This window comes from Nicotiana sylvestris, chromosome 1 (genome assembly GCF_000393655.2).
Source record: "Nicotiana sylvestris chromosome 1, ASM39365v2, whole genome shotgun sequence".
Classification (NCBI taxonomy): domain Eukaryota; kingdom Viridiplantae; phylum Streptophyta; class Magnoliopsida; order Solanales; family Solanaceae; genus Nicotiana; species Nicotiana sylvestris.
This window is the reverse complement of record NC_091057.1, coordinates 60,399,314-60,411,470: the sequence shown is the minus strand read 5'-3', so window position 1 is coordinate 60,411,470 and position 12,157 is coordinate 60,399,314.

Sequence of the window (12,157 nt, the reverse complement as noted above, 5' to 3'; positions counted from 1 at the left end):
TTGTAATGTATTCATGTAGATCCGATGTTCCATCATATTTTGGAATATCCGGCATCTTGAATCTCTTTGGGATCAACTCCGGAGTGGCACTAGATTTGAACGACAACTGTATATACTTCTTTGATTCTAGGCCTTTAAAGACCAGAGGTGCCCCCGAGATTTGATCCATCTGAGCATGAAACTCTTTTGCATTCTGATCCATTCGAGCGTTTATTTCTCTCATGCACCTCATGATCTCGGTCTTGAAAGGATCGTTTGCGTTATTTTCATTTCCAAATCCAATGCCTGCACCGCCTTCTTGGTTGTTGTTCGATCTAAACTCCTCCCTCGAGGCGATGTTACCGATCCTTGGAGTCGGTTGATTTATAGGCATGCTAGGAGGGGCTCAAACTCCACCATTAGAATTATTTGAATCCATCGATAATGCTTGTTGGAGCTTAGTCATTATCCAGTCATGTCTTGAGAAATGGTTCATAATCCCCCTTTGTTGTGCTCTCAAGACTCTTACAGTGTTGGCCACAGACTCGTCATCCAAATCATCGGGGTAAGATTTCTCACACGTTGAGTATTTCTTTCTACCCGATTTGGAGTTGATTCATTCCTATCAATATGAGTTTCACTAGTTGAATCGTCGTGTTGAGTTCCATCATGAAATTTGTCTACAGGCTCATTGTTGTTGTTTGCTCCAACATTGAGCAAGTTATTCACATCATTGAGTATCATTGTTGTTTTATGCTGATAACAGAAAAACTTCAAAGTACATTAGTAAAAGATGAGCATATCAAAATAATACCACAATTATCTACGTTTTACGGTGGGGCGCTAAACTGTTTACCCTAAAAAATGTAAAGTTGAATTTATAAATGTGGTTTATAGACACGTGGATTAAATTGATGTAATTAATAACATGGCTAAGGATAGAGGAAGTAAAATAAAGATAATTGAATAATGGCGTTAGGGATAACTAAATTCAAACTAACTTTTTCATACTTCTAAACTAACTTTTTCATTAGTCATACATGTCAAACATTGTCATCATTCTCACGCAATAATGGATAACCTAACACTTATAAATTGATATGAATGTATATGGCTTATGATTGTATCAATTTAAAGCAATAATGCTTTACTCCCATGCTAATCGCATTTTAAAAATAAGTTTCGATTTGTATCTAAAAAACTACTCTTTAAACATCTTTCTTCATGTCAATTGTCGTACAGAAATGCAACACACTCATCTTTTTTTCTTTATTGACTTATGATCCATCTATGCTTTTTTTGTCTTCTATATTCACCACTATACTCCCATCTGGTTAGATAAAAAAGAAATAAATCACAAAAGTTTAGGCAAAATCCAAAAGAATAAACAGTTAGCAATTTCATTTTCTTGATTCAAGATCAGAATTTTAAGACCTATATAAACAGGCAGAAAAAGACTGATTGGACTTGTGTTAGAGCGATGATTGCTTCGAGTTGTCTTTAAAGTTGATTAATAATTTGAAAGAAAGAAGACAAAAGCTGGCTTAGTAACTGTTCATTATGTGACCTTTTCAGTTAAAGTGTATAAATTAAATTGTACGTAGATTTTGAAGTACTTTGTGTACCTAAAAACAGTAGAGCCATACCCATGCCAGTCATGCAATTGTAACAATGATTATTTTGTTCAATAAAGCAATGTGGGGTTTCACGAGAAGCTACATGTTAGAAGCCCGACTCTGACTCCGACTGCGGATTCATAATTTTCAAATCGTGGATGCTCAATTATTTTAATCTGAAAATTGCTACTGAGTTTGGGTGTTCAGTTAATGTATTTATACAAATTCACTAGTTTTTTTTAATACAAATAGCATTATTTGGCTCTAAAAGTAATGAGTGTTCAAACACTCATAACGCATAGAGTAGATCCACCACTGCCTGACTCCTTCATCTTCGACTCTCAATTAAATACAATCGAGTGCTAAGTCTTGGGTTCGAGACACAACTTCATCTTCAATTTTTAATTAAATATAGCCGATAGTAAAATATTAGTCTCGAGGGATGAGAATAAATAACTTTTCAAAAAGAATACTTTACCTTTTAAACTCCTTATCAATATTTCAAATATTTAATTAAGTTGAACCAGGATCAACCCACGAACAAATTTAGTATTGATTTAGATCTTGTAACGACCAGACGGTCGTTTCATGAGTTACCGATCCATTTTCCTTATTTCTGCTTCTTATTGCCTTGTTCAGCTGTATAATGTGTTATCGGGTTGGTTGGCTCGGGTTCGGAGAGAGTTTGGTAAGGTTTGAGACTAAGTCTCTCTTGAGTAAACTTAAGTTGGAAAAGTCAATCAGATGTTGACTTATATGAAAAAGGGCCCGGATGTGAATTTCGATGGTTTGGATAGCTTCAGGAGGTGATTTGGGACTTAGGAGCGTGATCGGAATGTGTTTTGGAGGTCCGGAGTAGATTTAGGCTTGAATTGGCAAAATTGAAATTGCGTTTTCCGATTGATAGGCGAGATTTTGATATAGGGGTCGAAATGGAATTCCGGAAGTTAGAGTAGGTCCATTGTGTCATTTGTGACGTGTGTGCAAAATTTTAGTTCATTCGGACGAGGTTTGATAGACTATTTGATCGAAAGCGAAATTTGGAAGTTTTTGAAATTCTTAGGCTTGAATCCGATGTGAATTTGATGTTTTGATGTTATTTTGAGCGTTTCGAAGGTTGGAACAAGTTTGAATGATGTTATGGGATATGTTGGCATGTTTGGTTGAGGTCCCGAGGGCCTGGGGTGAGTTTTGGGTGGTTAAACGGATCAAATTGCATGTTGAGAAGTTGCAGATTTTTCTTCATGTCTATTGCAGACAGTTGTTCATCCCGATCGTGTGTAAAGGGTTGCGATTGCGTAGGCTTGTTTAGTGGCTGAGGCAGAGTTGCCCTACGCGATCGCGTGAGGCATGTTGCGATCGCGTGGGTCTGTGTGGTATAGCTTCGCGATCGCGTGAGTCTGTCAGGTAAAGCTTCGCGATCGCGTGGTGTTTGTTGCGATCACGTAAGGTTAAATGAGGGCAGTTGGCTTTTGTGCTTCGTGATCGCGAGGCATTTTCCGCGATTGCAGTGAAGGAATTTTAAAAGCTGGGCAGAATGTTTAAAAGACTCATTTCGCGATTTTTGGCCATATTTCTTCATTGTTGAGCGATTTTTGAGTTTTTTGAAGAGGATTGAAGAGGGAAACAAGGAAAAACACTTGGAGGTAAAATTTATGGACTTAATACTCGATCCCTAATGTATTTTCTACCTAATTAAACATGGAATTTGTGGAATCTAAAGCTTAAAATTGGAAGTTAGGGCTTGAAAATTGGAGACCTAAATCTATGGATTTGAGGGGTCATTTGTGATCGGATTTTGATGTATTTGATGTGTATGAACTCGTGAGAGTGTAAGGATTCTAGTGTTGTAATTTTTATTAGAATCCGAGACATAGGCCCCGGGGTCAAGTTTGGCCAATTTCGAGATTTTTGATGTAAATTGGTTATTTTCGAGTGGGCTTTGTTCCCTTAGCATATTTTGATGGTATAAATCTATTTTTGGATAGATTTGGAGCATCTTAAGGCTGATTCGAGAGGCAAAGGCATCGCGGGCTAGAGTTTGGACCGAATAGAGGTAAGTAATGATTGTAAATGTTGTCATGAGAGTATGAAACCCCGGATTTCACATCGTTGTGCTACTTTGAGATGACACACACGCTAGATGACGAGCGTGGGGTCGTGCACCATTGGAGATTGTGACTTAGTCCATCCTGTATGACTGTTTAACCGCGTATTTGATCGAAAGCTGTTGCTATCATCATGTTTTGGGCCTGAATGCTATATTTGGGCCTTGTGCCAACTGTTTTGGACCCTTAAAGGATTTTTACTACAATTCCGCACTGTTTTGACTTCATATTTGTACTCAGTCATACTGTATTCTATTGTTTTCATAACTCAGCCATATTTACTCTGTTTTGACATCATAAATGATATTTTGGGTTGAGCATCATATTTTACTGTGCCCGAGTGGTTGTTAGAGATTTCATGATTATGGGGCCAAGGGACTGAGTTGTTACGCCATGAGGTGGCTTGATATGAGGCCGAGAGCCTGTTTGATTATACCACGAGATGGATTGTTATTGCGCTTGGGTCATAAGGGGCCCCTTCTGGAGTCTGTACACCTCCAATGAGCGCGGGTACCCAGTGTGAGATGTGATATAGCCCGATGGGCTGATTTTTGATTATGTTATTGCTCGAAGGGCTGATACGAGTGATTGTGAGATAGCCCGAGGGGCTGATTCTATTGGTATTTTGCCCGAAGGGCTGATTTTTATGTATCTATCGTTTCTCCATATTTTTCATTCACCCGTTTAAATTGCTAAAAGATGTTTTAAAGAGGTTTTTACTAAACTAAGGTGTTTTTACGAGTTTTTATTGTTTTATTGCATTGTTCTGGTTTTATACTGCCTCTTTGTAGCATTTTACTGTGTTTTACGTGTTTTCTTATCACTCAGCTGCCTTTACTTTTATTACTTACTAAGTTGACATACTCACATTACTCCCTACACCCTGTGGCAGATCCAGGAGTCTTGGGTCACACTAGTGAGGGCTGATTGCTTTCCAGCCTAGTGCTTCTCCTTCTTATCCTTATTTTCCTTTATACTAGATTTGTATTAGACTGTGTAGTCTCTTCTTACTCTTAGACGGATGTTTAGATGCTCATGACTGGTGACACCCCAATGTCGGGCTGTGTAGTTTCCGCATTTTTCTATTCCACTCTTTATTTTGGGATTTATATTTTATTTATGACTTAAATATGAATCATTACAACTGTTTAATTGATTTGGGGGTTTGTGTCGGCTGGCCTTATTTTACGATAGGCGCAATCACGACCGGGTCCGATTTAGGGTCGTGAGAAGTTGGTATTAGAGGCTAGGCTACATAGGTCTCACGAGTCATGAGCAAGTTTAGTAGAGTATCGCGGATCGGTACGGAGACGTGTGTATTTATCCTCGGGAGGCTTCAGACCCTTTAGGAAAACTTCATATTCTTGAAATTCTTGTCGTGCGAACATGGTGATCCGTGTACTAAACTTTCGTTATTCTTTTCTCTCACAGATCATGAGGACACGTGCTACCGGTCAGGATGGATGACCACCAATACCACCAGTTGGGGCCACTAGAGGTCGAGGACGCGATAGAGGCCGTGGTAGGGGCATGGGTATAGCCCGCACAACAGCTAGGGTAGCACCTGCAGATCCACCAGCCGCCCCAGTTCATTATCAGGTCCCTGTTGTGGACGCTCTAGCAGCACCAGCTCAGGCACCAGCTGTGCCCATTGTGATTCCAGGTCTTTAGGAGGCCCTGGCTCAGATCCTATCAGTATGTACTGGCCTAGCTCAGGCGGTCTCAGTTACTACAGCCGCAGCTACTTCTCAGGCCCGAGGAGGCACTCAGACTCCCGCCGCTTGCACACCTGAGCAGGTCATTCAGGAACTTCAGACATCGGGGGCACCTCTAGCCCAACCGGTTACAACTGTTCAGGACTATGCAGCTCCTGCCATGCCAGAGGACGAGCAGCGTATGTTGGAGAGGTTTGGTAGACTTCAACCTCCGACTTTCAGTGGTACAAAGGGCAAGGATGCCCAGGGTTTCTCGGATAAGCGTTAGAGGATTCTTCGCACAGTGGGTATTCTGGAGACCAGCGGGGTCACTTTCACTACTTTTCAGTTTTCTGGAGCTGCCTTCACTTGGTGGGAGGCTTATGAGAGGAGTAGGCCTATTGGTGCAGCACCCCTTACTTGGAAGCAGTTCTCCATTCTCGTTTTGGATAAGTATGTGCCATAGTCTTGTAGAGAGGAGCTGTGCAGGCAGTTCAAGCGGTTACGTCAGGGAGATATGATGTGATGCAGTATGAGATGAGGTTCTCGGAGTTAGCTTTTCATGCTGTTTGGTTGGTTCCTACGGAGAGAGAGAGTATTAGGAGGTTCATGGATGGCCTCACGTATCAGCTTCGGATTCTCATGGTCGGGAGAAGGTGTCTGGTGCTAGTTTTGAGGATGTTGTTGCAATTGCTCGCGAGATTGAGTCAGTTCGTCGCTAGGAGCGAGATGAGAGGGAGGCCAAGAGGCCTCGAGGATCTGGTAGCTACGGTGGTGCTCCCTTAAGAGGTTAGTTTCAGCACGGTAGAGGCCGTCCATTCAGGCATGCTAAGTCAGATCGCCCAAGTTATCACGGGGTATCATCGGGTCATGGTTCTCACGGTTCTCGTCAGGGCCATTCATCATTCAGTTGCCCTTCCAGCCCTGAGTTCGTCCCTTGCTCAATCAGTTTAGGGCTCTTCTATGCCAGGTGCATCTGCTAGTCATTCCGGTGCTAGGGGTTCCCTTCAGTCCCCGTCTCCAGCACCCGAGAGTTGCTATGAGTGTGGAGAGTTGGGTCATATGTGGAGGCAGTGTCCTCGTCATCTTGGGGGTTCATCTCAGCAGAGGAGTCAACCGGTGGCTTCACCACCACCCATCCACCCAGCTAAGGGTAGAGGTTAGCCAGCTAGGGGTCGTCCTAGAGGGGGAGGTCGATCAGGTGGTAGTCATGCCTGTATCTATGCACTTCCAGCTAGACCCGATGCTATTGTTTCAGATGTTGTGATTACATGTATTGTCTCAGTCTGCCACAGAGATGCCTCTGTGTTATTTGATCCAGGTTCCACTTTTTCATATGTATCATCATATTTTGCTCCTTATTTGGATATGCCCCGTGAGTCTCTTATTTCATCTGTTCGTGTATCTACTCTGGTGGGCGATACTATTATTGTGGACCATGTGTACCGATCGTGTATGGTGACTATTAGGGGTCGGGAGACCCGAGTGGACATGTTATTGCTTTGTATGGTGGACTTTGATGTGATATTGAGAATGGATTGGCTATCTCCGTATAGTGCTATTTTGGACTGTCATGCTAAGATAATGACATTGGCTATACCGGGTGTACCATGGATTGAGTGGTGAGATTCGATTGATTTTGTCCCCAGTAGGGTGATTTCATTCTTGAAGGCCCAACGGATGGTTGGGAAAGGCTGTCTTTCATATTTAGCCTTTGTGAGGGATGTCGGTGTAGAGACTCCTAGTATTGATTTTGTTCCTGTTGTGAGGGATTTTCCCGATGTGTTTCCTGTAGACCTGCCGAGCATGCCACCGGATAGGGATATTGATTTTGGTATTGATCTGGTGCCGGGCACTCAGCCCATTTCTATTCCACTGTATCGTATGGCACCAGCGGAGTTGAAGGAGCAGCTTTAGGAACTCTTTGATAAGGGGTTCATTCGTCCTAGTGTGTCACCTTGGGGTGCACTGTTCTATTTGTGAAGAAGAAGGATGACACAATGAGGATGTGCATTGATTACAGGCAGTTGAACAAAGTAACAATCAAGAACAAATATCCTTTGCCTCGTATCGATGATTTGTTTAACCAGCTTCAGGGAGTGAGAGTGTTCTTCAAGATTGATATCCGTTCAGGTCATCACCAATTGAAGATCAGGGACTCAGATATTCTTAAGACAGCTTTCAGGACCCGATATGGTCATTATGAGTTCCTAGTGAAGTCTTTTGGGTTGACCAATGCCCCAACAACGTTCATGCATTTGATGAACAACGTGTTTCAGCCTTATCTCAACTAATTTGTTATAGTTTTCATTGATGATATTCTGGTGTACTCGCATAGTTAGGAGGAGCACACGGAGCATTTGAGAGTTGTGTTGCAGAGATTGAGGGAGGAGAAGATTTATGCAAAGTTCTCCAAGTGTGAGTTTTGGCTCAGTTTAGTGGCTTTCTTGGGACACTTAGTGTCCAGCGAGGGTATTCAAGTTGATCCAAAGAAGATAAAGGCAGTTCAGAGTTGGCGCAGACCGTCCTCAACTATAGAAATTCGCAGATTTCTTGGTTTGGCGAGTTATTACCACCAGTTTGTTCAGGGATTTTCATCTATCGCATCACCCTTGTCCAAGTTGACTTAAAAGGGTGCTCCATTCAGGTGGTTGGATGAGTGTGAGGAGAGCTTTCAGAAGCTCAAGACTGCCTTGATCACAGTTTCAGTGTTAGTTTTGCTATCAGCTTCAGGTTCATATACCGTATATTGTGATGCTTCGAGAGTTTTTATTGGGTGCATGTTGATGTAGGAGGGTTGAGTTATTGCTTATGCTTCTCGTCAATTGAAGCCCCATGAGAAGAACTACCCTGTTAATGATTTGGAGTTAGCTGCCATTGTTCACGCATTGAAGATTTGGAGGCATTATTTGTATGGTGTCTCTTGTGAGATATTTATTGATCATCGTAGCCTCCAGCACTTGTTCAAGAAGAAGGATCTCAATTTGAGGCAGCGGAGATGGTTGGAGCTACTAAAGGACTATGATATCACTATTTTGTACCATCCAGGGAAGGCCAATGTGGTGTCCGATGCGTTGAGTAGGAAGGCGGTGAGTATGAGGAGTTTGGCATATATTCCAGTTGAGGAGAGACCTCTTGCAGTTGATGTTCAGTCCTTGGCCAATCGGTTTGTGAGGCTGGATATTTCGGAGCCCAGTCGGGTATTGGCTTATATGATCTTTCGGTCTTCCTTATTTGATCGTATCAGAGAGCACCAGTATGATGATCCTCATTTTCTTGTCCTTTAAGACATGGTTCAGCATGACGATGCCAGATATGTGACTATTGGTGTTGATGGGGTATTGAGAATGCAGGGTCGAATATACGTGCCCAATGTCGGTGGACGTTGGGAGTTGATTCTAGAGAAGCTCATAGCTCGCGGTATTCTATTCATCTCGGTGTCGTGAAGATGTATCAAGATTTGAGACAACATTATTGGTGGAGGAGAATGAAGAAGGACATTGTGAGATTTGTAGCTCGGTGTCTCCGTTGTCAGCAGGTGAAGTATGAGCATCAAAGACCGGGTGGCTTACTTCAGCAGATGGATATTCCAGAGTGGAAGTGGGAGCAAATCGCTATGGACTTTGTAGTAGGACTCCCACGGACTTTGAAGAAGTTCAATGCTATTTGGTTGATCGTGGATCGGCTAACCAAGTCCGCACACTTCATTCTTGTGTGTACTACCTATTCTTCAGAGTGGTTGGTAGAGATCTATATCCGGGAGATTTTTCGTTTGCATGGTGTTCTAGTTACCATCATTTCAAATAGGGGCACTCAATTTACTTCACAATTTTGGAGGTCTGTGCAGCGAGAGTTGGGTACTCAGGTTGAGTTGAGCATAAATTTTCACCCTCAGACGGACGGGCAGTCCGAGTGCACTATTCAGATATTGGAGGACATGTTGCGCACTTGTGTTATTGATTTTGGAGGGTCAGGGGATCAGTTTCTACCACTCGCAGAGTTTGCTTATAACAACAGTTACCAGTCGAGTATTTAGGTGGCTCCATATGTGGCTTTGTATGAGAGGCGGTGTAGATCTCCAGTTGGTTAGTTAGAGCTGGGTGAGGCTAGGCTATTGGGTACAGACTTGGTGTATGATACTTTAGACAAGGTGAAAGTAATTCAGGAGAGGCTTCGTACAGCGCAGTCAAGACAAAAGAGTTATGCTGACAAGAAGGTTCGGGATGTGTCCTACATGGTTGGTGAGAAGGTTCTACTGAAGGTTTCACTCATGAAGGGTGTTATGAGATTTGGGAAGAAGGGTAAATTGAGTCCTCGGTTAATTAGGCCTTTTGAGGTGCTTCGGAGGATTGGGGAGGTGGCTTATGAGCTTGCCTTGCCACCCAGCTTATCGAGTGTGCATCCGGTATTTCATGTTTCTATGCTTCGAAAGTATATTGGCGATCCGTCTTATGTTTTGGATTTCAGCACGGTTCAATTAGATGATGATTTGACTTATGATATGGAGCCAATGGCCATTTTGGAGCGTCAAGATCGAAAGTTAAGGTCAAAGGATATAGCTTCAGTGAAAGTGCAGTGGAGAGGTCAGCCCGTGGAGGAGGCTACCTAGGAGACCGAGCGAGAGATACAGAGAAGATATCCTCACCTATTTGAGGCTTCAGGTACGTTTCTTGACTCATTCGAGGATAAACGTTTGTTTTAAGAGGGGGATGATGTAACGACCTGGTCAGTCATTTCATGAGTTACCGCTCCATTTCCCCTATTTCTGCTTCTTATTGCCTTGTTCAGCTATATTATATGTTATCGGGTTGGTTGGCTCGAGTTCGGAGAGGTTTTGGTAAGGTTTGAGACACTTAGTCTCTTTTGAGTAAGCTTAAGTTGGAAAAGTCAGCCGGATGTTGACATATGTGAAAAAGGGCTTGTATGTAAATTCCAATGGATCGGATAGCTTCGGAAGGTGATTTGGGACTTAGGAGCGTGATCGGAATGTGTTTTGGAGGTCCGGAGTAGAATTAGGCTTGAATTGGCGAAATTGGAATTTTGGCATTTTCCGCTTGATAGGTGAGATTTTCATATAGGGGTCAGAATGGATTTCCGAAAGTTGGAGTAGGTCCGTTTTGTCATTTGTGATGTGTGTGCAAAATTTCAGGTCATTCGGACGAGGTTTGATAGAATTTTTGATCGAAGGCGGAATTTGGAAGTTTTTGAAATTCTTAGGCTTGAATCCGATGTGAATTTAGTGTTTTGATGTTGTGTTGAGCATTCTGAAGGTTGGAACAAGTTTGAATGATGTTATGGGATATGTTGGCATGTTTGGTTGAGGTCTCGAGAGTCTCGGGTGAGTTTCGGGTGGTTAAACGGATCAAATTGTATGTTGAGGAGTTGCAGATTTTTCTTTAGGTTTGTTGCAGACAGATGGTCATCGCGATCACGTGTAAAGGGTTGCGATCACGTAGGCTTGTTTGGGGGCTGAGGCAGAGTTTCCCTACACGATCACGTGAGGCATGTTGTGATCGCATGGGTCTGTGTAGTATAGCTTCGCGATCGCATGGAGTTGGTTGCGATCGCGTGAGTTTGTGAGGTAAAGCTTCGCGATCGCGTGGAGTTTGTTGCGATCACGTAAGGTTAAATGAGGGCAGTTGGCTTTTGTGCTTCGCGATCGCGAGGCATTTTCCGCGATTGCAGTGAAGAAATTTTAAAAGCTGGGCAAAATGTTTAAAAGACCCATTTCGCGATTTTTGGCCATATTTCTCCATTGTTGAGCGATTTTTGTACTTTTTGAAGAGGATTGAAGAGGGAATCAAGGAGAAACACTCGGAGGTAAGATTTATGGACTTAATACTCGATCCTAATGTGTTTTATACCTAATTAAACATGGAATTTGTGGAATTTAAAGCCTAAAATTCGAAGTTAGGGCTTGGAAATTGGGGACCTAAATCTAGGGATTTGAGGGGTCATTTGTGGTCGGATTTTGATGTATTTGATATGTATGAACTCGTGAGAGTGTAAGGATTCTAGTGTTGTGATTTTTATCGGAATACGAGACGTGGTCCCGGGGGTCAGGTTTGGCCAATTTCGAGATTTTTGGTGTAAATTGGTTATTTTGATGGTATAAATATGTTTTTGGATAGATTTGGAGCATCTAGAGGCCAATTCGAGAGGCAAATTTATCGCGGGCAAGAGTTTGGACCGAATAGAGGTAACTAATGATTGTAAATGCTGTCCTGAGGGTATGAAACCCCGGATTCCACATCGTTGTGCTACTATGAGGTGACACACATGCTAGATGACGAGTGTGGGGTCGTGCACCATTGGGGATTGTGATTTAGTCCATCCCGTATAACTGTTTAACTGCGTATTTGATTTAAAACTATTTTCTATCATTATGTTTTGGGCTGAATGCCATATTTGGGCCTCGTGCCAACTGTTTTGGACCCTTAAAGGATTTTTACTACTATTCTTCACTGTTTTGACTTCATATTTGTACTCAGTCATGCTGCATTCTACTGTTTTCATAACTCAGCCATATTTACTCCGTTTTGACATCATAAATGATATTTTGGGTTGAGCATCGTATTTTACTGTGCCCGAGTGGCTTTTAGAGATTTCATGATTATGAGACCGAGTACCTGAGTTGTTATGCCATGAGATTGCTTAATATGAGGCAGAGAGCCTATTTGATTATGCCACGAGATGGCTTGTTATTGCGCTTGGGTCGTAAGGAGCCCCTCCCAGAGTCTGTACACCTCTAATGAGTGCG